The 10,590-nt window shown below is 40.7% G+C and overlaps 1 long non-coding RNA gene across 3 annotated transcripts; it reads left to right on the forward strand.

Moving 5' to 3' along the window:
• The first annotated feature begins 366 nt into the window (after positions 1-366).
• On the forward strand, positions 367-2,612 carry LOC109197978 (uncharacterized). Of its 3 annotated transcripts, XR_002058986.2 has the most exons (5): positions 395-577; positions 892-983; positions 1,366-1,559; positions 1,648-1,724; positions 1,975-2,612. It is a non-coding gene; the product is annotated as an uncharacterized LOC109197978 (long non-coding RNA). The 3 variants fall into 3 exon arrangements; XR_002058985.2 differs by having other exon boundaries at positions 367-577; positions 892-1,559; XR_002058987.2 differs by lacking the exon at positions 892-983 and having other exon boundaries at positions 408-577.
• Positions 2,613-10,590: the final 7,978 nt, after the last annotated feature.

The following is a 10,590-nucleotide window of genomic DNA, read 5'->3' on the forward strand; positions in this document are numbered from 1 at the left end:
CTGCTGTGATGGATGCTTACAGGCGGGTGAGATGGATATCAGTGTGCAGGAGCCCAGGAACAGATCCAAGACCTGAAACACAAGGAGAGTGGAAAGAAAGCGTTGTGAAATCTGGAGGGAACCTCCAGGTTTCCACGCCGGCTGTGATGGATAATTACAAGCGGGTGAGATGTATATCAGAGTGCAGGAGCCCAGGAACAGGTCCAAGACCTGAAACATATGGAGTTTGGAAAGAAAGCGTTGTGAAATCTGGAGGGAACAGACTAACACAAACTAATGCTGTTTTTGACTTCTATTTATGCCCTCAGTAGGCGTGACCTAACGGCCGCACTTCAAAGCACGACCGAACTTCAAAGCACTCAGCCTTTTGACGCGTCATGTAATCTTCGTTCTAATGGCGCAACTCCTCCCACTCATTCATAATCCGACCTCCGCGTTTGCACTCGCTGCCTACAAGAGCGCCCAAATTTGAACATCACTGATGTTCATCGGATTTACAGAGTGACGACAACCCCCGTCAGCATGTTAGATAAAGGATTTAAGTTATATGCTGCATCATATATACACAACTACGAAGGTAAGAAAACGTAAATTAACCGACAAAGAAATGTTAGCTAACGTGAAATGCAAACACTACGTTACTCCGCTATGTGTTTCATTTGATGTCAATTCTCTACATTACATGTTTCCTTAAACGGTGTTTATAGTTGAGGTTTAACTAATGTCACTTTTGTTGTTAGACACTTTTATAATAGCGTTAGGTAGTTGGCTAACTAAGCAGGTAGTTAACTACCCAATGCTACTCTTGCTACGTGTAAAGTATATATGTTTAAGATGTGTTGACATGAGTAGTACAGAAATAATGCTAATGGTTCTTGTATCTTTATTCAGTGTCCAAAAAACACAGGTTGACAGGGGAAGTCGGTGTGAGAGCCCTGTGCTACAGGTCAATGAGGAAGAGTGAGGCACCACACAGACTAAGTGTAGGCAGGAAGCTGTGTAAAGTTGTTAATCCCTGTTCAGTGGGGTTCAGTTCATTTAAGCATTAGTTAAGTTCATTCCTGAAGGCCCATCAACTTGAATGTTTTCCTTGTCCCCCTGCTTTATCACACCTAATTTGACTAGTCAGATGTGTTTGGGTGATCAGAAACAAATTTACACCAAGTTAATACTGCAAATATACACAATCTAAGTTATTACAGTTATCAAGGATGGTTAAATTGTTTTAATAGGGAGAGAAGGAAACACTAAGCATTCAGGAGGGTAAGCCTGTAGGGGTCAGTAACCATAACACTGAACTATGTTCCTGTTCGGCTCTTCCATGAAGATGATGTTACATTTTTAATTTTAGTTCTTTCTTCTTAGATTAAGCTTCTGGATTCATCGCCGGTGGTACTGACACATAGCCAGTGCTCCTGTGTGGCAGGTGCTGTTATGTGCAATCACACAGTGGCACTGCTCTTCCAAACAGCACACTACTCACAACTCAGAGTGCCGGTTGTCCCCCTGTGCATAGCTGCACCGAATCTGAACAGCAATGGCACAAGCCACGGACAGTGGTAATTTAAATAAGGTTAAAGTTTTTGAATTAGACCATGTTTACATATGAACAGCAACACCATCCATAGTAAATGTGTCTTCTGTTAGGGTGTGAAGCCAGGACCTATCAACTCTATGATCTTCACTAAGCCGGTACCAAATAGGATGGCCCAGACTGGAGTACGGTAATTAGATTTGTAAAATTTGGTTTCCTGTGTTACAAATGCATGTTGCTATTTGTTCATACATGCATGTGTCAGAATAGGTATTAATTTACATACAACATTACACTTTCTGAAGACGGCTAACTCAGTCATGTACATATATACATCCCAGTCTCTAACTTATGCACCACTGTTTCACACTTTTTAGTTTAGTTGTTGTTCAGTATAATAACCTTCTTCCTTACATTATTGTCATTGATGTTTTCTTTAGGAGTGGATTCTACAGAGGCATTGTGGGTCCATTACCAGATCCCTGACCTGACAAGCCCCTTGTGGAAAGTGCCTTTGGGCTGGTGCAGGAGGGCAGTGTTCTGTCATGTCAGCAGCCGGTTTTGACAACCCGGTACATCACACTACACCGTGATGCACCACCAACACCGCACTTGCCTCTGGAGTATGGGTATGACATGAAGGAAACCCTGCTCGCTCAGACAGCCTGTGATATTTTCTCAAACCGCTGCGCTGAACCAGTTTCCAAAGAACATGCTGTGTGACACAATAAATATCCTTTAACCTGTTAACCTGTGGCTTCTGGAAGAAACTCGGGTGAGTCAGTCACTGCAAACACATTTGTATCATCAAGTGTTTGTCAAATGAAAATGATATGTTTTTCTACACTTAGGATAATTTTCTATGTTGCAGTGCAGTAAAGTGCACGTTTCTTCTGTGTTCAATCATACATGTTCTAATTGTTATAAACAGAAAAAATCTTTTCTTACTTAACTGCTTGATTCTTAACTTGTTTAACTGAAACATGATGAAATGTCATAGTATTATTTTTTTTTTTTAAATGTCCTTGGCAGTGCATGTGTCTGCATTGTAACTTACTAATAAAAAGTCCTGTGTGTACTTTGGTGTGTGGTTTATGTTATTTTATTGCAAATAAATAATAGTCATTTTATTTTACAGTTACACACAATCTTATATCTCTGGCATGGCAAGGCAATATCGGGTACATGCAATTCGAAACCTGACATTCCAGAGCAAAGCATGAAGCACACAGCACATGGTCAACGTGACTCATATGGAGACTGACAACATTACAAGGAATAAAGGAAAATTGAGGACTTAGCCACAGAAAAGACTTTTTTCCTTTTTTTGTTACAATAATTCGAAAAGGTCAACTATGATTTTTAAATTAATATCATAGGTGTGAGTTTAGAGTTCAGATTTTTTCTGCACATTCTTTCTTTTTGTATTTAATTATGATGGTAAATACATTTCGCAACATATCTGCCTGCACTTGCTCTTAAAGTAGGAACAGTTCACCTTTCCAGCTGTATTTTTAATACTGATGAGTTTACTTTAATTGTTAGCCTATTGGTCAAAATGTATTGTTCTTCTGATTCATGTGTAATGCTTTACTCAAATAATACATCCACATTTCAGCACGTAAGCAGCTGTTTGTCTCAGTATTACCTGATAACATACTGAGGCCTGCTGATCACGAAGTATGTGGGAAATAAAAGCATGTTAGGAAGAGACTAGGGCCATTTTCAGTTCGCGCCTGCTTTCTCTCCAACGCCTTGGCTCAAAGAATGTGCTGATGCTGAAGTTGACCTCGACCTTGTGAGCCAATTTTTGTTTCATGTCCCACTTCACATGCTGCAGATGCTCCTGCAGCTCAGTCTTCTCATTGTTTGCAGGGATAACCATTTCATTTGAGGAAGAGGAGTAGGAATGTAGTCCAAAGACAAATGGATGTGGAGAGGAACACTGGGACTTTCTCTCTTTCTATCTCTGTTTTTTTCAGTTGCTAGTTTCCCCTCAAGAGGAATGAGCGCATGTTTGTGGGCTCTGTTGCCACATGTTGTGGTTCACTTTCTAGAATAAGGATGAGTTAGTTTCTGGTCAGACCACAGAGAAGCAGCCAGAAAGAAAACGTGCTTCCTTGTCAAGAACAAACACAAAACATTTGCATGACTTAGTGTAATTACTTGAGTACAGAGATTAGACTTAAAGTAGGATCATAATAATTTGTGACAAAATATTGTCAAAGGGAACTTATTATGCTCATTTCCCTTTTTTAAAACAATTCCTGCATTTTACCAGAGCGGTTTTGCATGATTCACAGTTTTAAAAAAATCCTTAGCTTTTTGGCTGAGATGAGCATTTAGAGACATTCCATTCACCTGAAGTAATTTACAGCCAATAGTATAGCAAAACTGCCTGAACGAGGCATGACGGAGACACACTTTCGTGTTTTTTATGCAAAATTCTGACCCTACCTTCTGAATGTTGCTCATATTGTTTTTCCAGTCTTCTAATTTCCAATTTTGGTGAGCCTGTGCTGTCTTAGTTGACAGGAGTGGGACCTGATGTAGTCTGCTGTTGTAGACCATCTGCTACAGGATTCAATGTGTTATTCAGAGATGTCTTTCTACACACCTTGGTTGATATGAGTGGTTATTTGAGTTATTTCTGCTTTCCTATTATCTTGAAGCAGTCTCGCCATTCTCCTCTGACATCAACAAGGCATTTTTACTCAAAGGACTGCTGCTCACTGCATATGTTCCTCTTTTTAATCCCCAGAGATGGTTGTGTGGGAAAATCCTAGCAGATCAACAGTTTCTGAAATACTCAGACCAGCCTGTCTTACACCAACAAATATGCAAAGTTTAAAGTTACCTAACTCACTTTTCTTCCCCAAAAAAGTATGTGGATCCTTTAATATAACTGGAAGAATTTCTATCCTGCTTGTTCAGAATCATTATTGCTTAGGAAAAGAAATGCACAGAGAATACTTTTGCTAAATGTAGTCTTTTCGGTGAGGTTAGGATAGCACTTCAAGTGCAGCATCATCCTGGATTTAGGTGTCAAGACTGATATGCATCTTTCTCTCCCTGTGGCTTTTTACATCTGGACTCAAACAGAATTGCAACTCGTGAAAGAATTGTTTCCATACAAACATGCAGACTGCCTTCCAGTTTAACTCCACTCCTCAGCTTGTATAAAACCCTTTATAGTTCACTCTGTCTCCCTGCCCCAAAAAGCCACAGTACAACCAGAGATTATATATGCCAAGTAATGAGATGAAGAATAGGGACGATGGCATGTGGAGTTGATGCTGAGGAGAATTTACAACATCTGCCTTCTTTGTTGTGGCAAATGTCATGGCACAGTGGCCCGTGGAAATGGGATGGACTCAAGTGCAGTTTCAAAACCGGAGGCGAGAGGTGCGGTGTAACAAAAGGTCTTTTATTCTCAATGTTTGGAAATCAACAGAAAACTCAGACTAGTAATAAGGAACGTAAACTAGATGTCTGAGGTAAGAGAAACTATGACCATAACGGAACTACGACTAGATTACAGGGACGACTGGGTGCAGGGACAGGGCAGGGGAAACTGTGGCTGGCCAGGGCACTGAAACAGAGGAGAGAGCAGTCAGGGGAATCCAACAGCGAGCTGTGAGTGCATCTAAGAATAATTACACTGAGCTGCCTTACGTGCTTGCAGGTGGAGGTTGCTTGGAGGAGAGGGGGGGGCAGGAGACAAAGACCCAGGTGGGTACAGCGTGCAATGCAGGGAGGCAGGCAGGAGAGACTGGCCGTTGGAAAAGGGAGAGGTTACCGGCAGCTGAAAACTGGAATCCAGGAGAGCTTGGTAGGTGGGTTCCAGATGCTGACGAGAAAACAGAAATAAGGTAAGTACACACGATGATTCACCAAGGAACAGACGTGAGGCCGAGAACTGACTAAAGTTGGCAGATAATCTGGCGAAGACTAGTTGTGTGCGCAGGTCATAAATACTGCCGGTATGATTGCCATCAGGTGAGGAACAACAAAGACTCCACCCAGGGGGGAGGAGCTGATGCTGTGGAAAACTACCCAGACCATGACAGCAAATGCATGAGTTGGACCAATGTTTTGGTTAATTTCATGTCTGAACCAGACATGAAGAACCCTCGGTTTCTTGTTATGAAACTGAGCGCTCTTATGGGATGAACAAGAAAATAATCTCATATATTGTAATTCAGAAAAAAATGAGAAATGAGAAAAATATATATATAAAAAAAAGCCAAAACAAAACACCGGTCATATCTTTAGAAAGCAACATTATGCCACAGACTGTCACTGTTGTGAGTCCATCCATTAGTTTGCAAAAACTTGTTATGAAGCCTCAAGCTGTGCACTTTTGCCATGACAGTCTAGACATGTTGAATCTGGGATATGACAAGTGAGTGTGGATTTCACTATTTAATTGAGGCACACGCTCAAAGGCTTGCAAGTTGTCAGTTACACAAAGGAGAACATAATTTATACAATGAAAGTCACATTGTATTAAATAAGACTTGAAACTAGTGACTCTGGCCACGAATTCATCAGGAAAGTGTTTCCTGAGGTTGTGGATCAAAGTCTTTGTTTTCCAGACTTCCATAGAAGAAGAATTATTTTCGAAACCAAATGAGTTCCCTCCTCATGGCCATCAGGAATACTGAAAGCTGAATTACTGGCTTCACTTTCCAAACGCCAAAGCTACATTCATGTTTTATATGCAGTCTATGGTTCTGGCATTTATTGTTACTGTGACTGTGAAGTGTCCCTTGTGTTAACGGCACAAACTGCTGACAACAATCCATGAACGCTCCAACCTCCTGAAAGAATTCACTGTCAAAGTCTTGTGTTCATCTATGGTAGGTCAGCTACACAGTATTACACAGGTGGTTCTAATGTTAAAATCTTTCTCCTGAGATACAAAGTTTTGAATTATCATGTGCCATGATAACTTACAGATCTCACTGTGCCATATTATCCCAGTAGAGCACTTTGATCAACGACTACAGGCTTGCTTGTCGTTCCTAGAGCCTCTAAAAGTAGAATGCGAGGCAGAGCCTTCAAGTCTCAGGTTCCTTTGTAGAACCATTTACACTTTGGATTCAGGAGACAGACGTCCCCTGTATTTTTAAGGTTAGCCTTAAAGTGTTCCTTTTTGAAACATCACTTAGTTATGCATCTTACATCAGTCTGTTGGAGGCCTTCCCATGATGGACACAGCATTTCTTCTCCACGTGTCTATGTGCCACTGCTGCACGTCATTAACAATGCCCTCTCTCTCCTGTAGTCTGTGTTTTGTTGATCGTTCTTCCTCTTTTATGTTTTTTCTTTAACCTAAGAGCTTGGTTCTGCTGAATGGTTCTTCCTATTAAATGGGAGTGATTTTTGGACTTCTCTCTGGTATTGTATGGCCTAGCTGATGATATAAAGCACTTTGAGGTGGGTGGTGTTATGCATTGGCTCTGTAACTGAACTAGCTAATTATTCTGTATGTAAAAAATAAAAAATAATATAAGAGAACCAATTATTTATCTTGTATTTTTAAAGGTTTTTTTTTTTTCAGAATCATTTACAAAATGACTGCATCCATACTCAATAGTTTTTCGGGTACAAAATGTTAGTTTTCATCCTTTGATTAAACTCATTGGCACAATGTGGGTGTGATATCACACCAGAAAGAGATTTGAACAGGCAAAGGTCTCCCCATGATTTTCCAGCCTATTCTATGGACTAAAATTGACTAAAATTATTATTTTAGTTTCATCAGACCTCTCCATTGTGAACTAAAATGGCTCAGAATGATCAATATATTAAAAACATTTGCTCTCTCTGGAAAAAAAACCCCTCACTCACTATCAGAAAACATCTGATCTTGTGGTTAGAGACAAAAAATATACTTGAAACATCAGTACAATAGTCTACATGTGTGTAAAAGTAGTCCCTCTTGCATACCTTCACGCTTTGATGTATCAAATAAAAAGTTAAAGTCTTACTTTCCTGCAGGATAACTGAAACCATGTTGACACGACTTCACAGCCTTTATTCAGACTGCCGGCCACGGGGGATTTTTCATCCAATCATTTTTACATCCGTTTCACATGTGGAAACAATCATACACGTGATTACAGCTAGAAGCTGTCAGTCAAAACACCTATGTGTTGTACACCTCCACATGCCTCAGCTGTGTGATCTCTGTGACACACACACACATGTCCAACTTAACTTCCTCCCTCTCTTTTCTTTTCACCTGCTGACGTGCAGCGATTTCCTGCTTCCAATTCCCCTCCACAAATCTGCAGAAATAATTATTGATATTATTTTAGGATGAGCAGGGATGTTTTTCAGTTTTTGTGAGACATTAAAAGGGAGAAGAGCTGTTAGAAAGTCTTTTCAGAGTGATTGGATCAATCTTTTCAACCTGCAAAATCAAACTTTTCTGATTTGTTGTTTAGAGATGCTAATTCCCCACTGGTGTATTTTTTTGATCACATGAATGCTACTCCCGCTAACAACTGACTGTGACCGTGGAGTGCTGGAGGGAGGAACTATCCCAGTATAATTTCCAGAAGCAAAGATGCCACCAAAGACGACTGTGTTAACCCTTTAAAGCCGGTAGGAGCGGGCACGCTCTGTTGTGCGTAACTGTTTTTAAATCCCGGTAGCACTGCAACCATGTAAGCTAGCGCAATAATTTTTTTGCATATGAAACCGGAGGAGTTGTACTTACATTTTATGCCATCAGCTTGTCCTAGGTCACGGTTTCCTTCCACATATAGCTTTGCAAAAACTGCATAAAAAGCGCTTGCAGCAACAAAAACATAATATTCCAGAAACACGCTTTGCCGATCCAATCAGCTGTTTGTAACACTTCCTACTCCATCAGCACGAACTATGGCATGTCCGCCGTGAGCTGCCCGAAACCGGAAGTGACGTCATTTTGCGGAAATGTAGTTTTTTTTTACCATCAGGGGCTTATGAGCCTATACTTGTGTTTTTAAAAGTTATGTTTGACTTTATGACTTTCTGTGTCGTTTCTGGGATGCCTAGGACTCATATTGCACTGCTGGAAATAGTTTATTTTGATACATATGCTGGGTTTTTTTTTCGCAAATTTGCATTATAATATTTATTTTCGATTTTCCTGCAGTATATGAAAATTGGTGTATGTCAAAAATAAAACTATGAAGACACTTAAAATAAATTTCCTGTGGTGGGAAACTAGTTTGTGCAACTTTTTTGTATTTACAGTTTTGAGGGATAAGCCTCTTAAATTTCTCTAACTAGAAATATATGTTAAAAAAACAAAAACGATTTTCAATTTTTTGTAGTTTATTGCACTTTTTTTGCAATTTATGTACTTACTATGCACTTAATGCATACATATTATTAAAATTTGGGTTATAATGGTTGTATTGATGTATATCAACTTGCAATGCTCCCAAAAATGGCACTACAGCATGTAAAAATATAATATAAGCTCTGGCGGACTTGGTTCTATGGTAGGTCTTAAAGGTAATCCAGGTATCCAGGTAAGGAAATCCTATAACGTTTGTTCTCTTAAATTCAAGCCACAGAGATGTGGTGTTTAGAAACAATGCATCTCAAATGTTCTGATACTCCTGATGCATACGGGATCCCTACAGGCTTTCGAGAAGGCAGCTGACCTTCTCTCCTGGATCGGCTGGAGCTTTCTTTAGGTGCCTTCCCAGCTTTGACAAAAGTCCAGCTGGAGTAACCACATTTACTCAGGGCATTCTTGATGTGATGTTCTTCTGCTTCTCTGGCCGCTGTGTCTGTGGGGATGGTGTTCGCTCTCTGTTGTAGCATCCTGATGACAACCAGTTTATGCTCCATTGGATGATGAGAGTCAAACCTTAAATACTGATCCGTATGCGTAGGTTTACGGTACACATCAGCTTTTAGATGTCCCCCATTACTGATGGAAATGTCACAATCTAAGAAGGCTACCCTTCCACTTCAGACAGTCTATCACCCTCTTCCTGTAACCATTTCCTGGGTCTTGTTTCAGGGGCTCATAAGTATTTTCGTCACTGAGCAGTGACGAAATGTTCTCATGATAGTCTTGCTGGTTTAGCAAAACTGTGCACCTACCTTTGTCTGCCTAAAGGATGATAATGTGATGGGAGTGCCTTCCTCTCCTCCATGCTGATGTTGGATGCTGGGGGCTTTGCGTTGCTGAGACAGACCGAAACGTCTGCCCGTAGTTGCTCTGCTTCCACGTCTGCAATATTGTTCTTTCAAATTGCTCTTTCTGTGGCTGTGATCAGTTCCACTAGCGGGATTTGTCTTGGCGTCACAGCAAAATTCAAACCTTTAGCAAGGATGTTTTTCTCTGTTTGGGTGAGCTGTCTGTCAGACAAATTCTTCACCCACTTGTCCACATCCTCGGTATGGCATCCTTCTCTCTTCTGACCACTGAGGACACTCTTTGTATTTTGCTGTGGTTTCCGACGCACAACAAGTCAAACTCTGTTGCCGGTTTTTAGACTTCTCGTGCTGTGCTAGACGATCCTTCTCGGTGAATTCAAACACCTTTTTAAGAGTATTGTCATCTAGAAGCATTGTAAGTCTCTGTTGGATCCACTCCTCTTCAGATTTTAACACGTCGATGGTAAAACTTGTTTGCCTCACCCGTTCATTAAGCAGCTTTTAGCAGACTTTTAGGAGTAATCCTGTCTTGTCGGCATCTGAGGCTGAATCTCAGGTGGTTCCTGTAATCAGCCATCTTGCATGCTGTTTGATCATACTGACGTACTGATCTACTTACCTGGATGATTGAGCATGCATCAAGATGTTATACTTAGAAAGTGTTAGTACATTTGTGAACGCTACTCTTCAGTAGCGCTGGATGCTAAAAGAAGCAGTTGCCATCTTTCTGATGGTAAATGGCCTGCATTTGTATAGCGCTTTACTCAGTCCCTAAGGACCCCAAAGCGCTTTACACTACATTCAGTCATTCACCCATTCACACACACATTCACACACTGGCAATGGCAAGCTACATTGTAGCCACAGCTGCCCTGGGGCGCACT

This window comes from Oreochromis niloticus, unplaced genomic scaffold (genome assembly GCF_001858045.2).
Source record: "Oreochromis niloticus isolate F11D_XX unplaced genomic scaffold, O_niloticus_UMD_NMBU tig00008085_pilon, whole genome shotgun sequence".
Lineage (NCBI taxonomy): Eukaryota > Metazoa > Chordata > Actinopteri > Cichliformes > Cichlidae > Oreochromis > Oreochromis niloticus.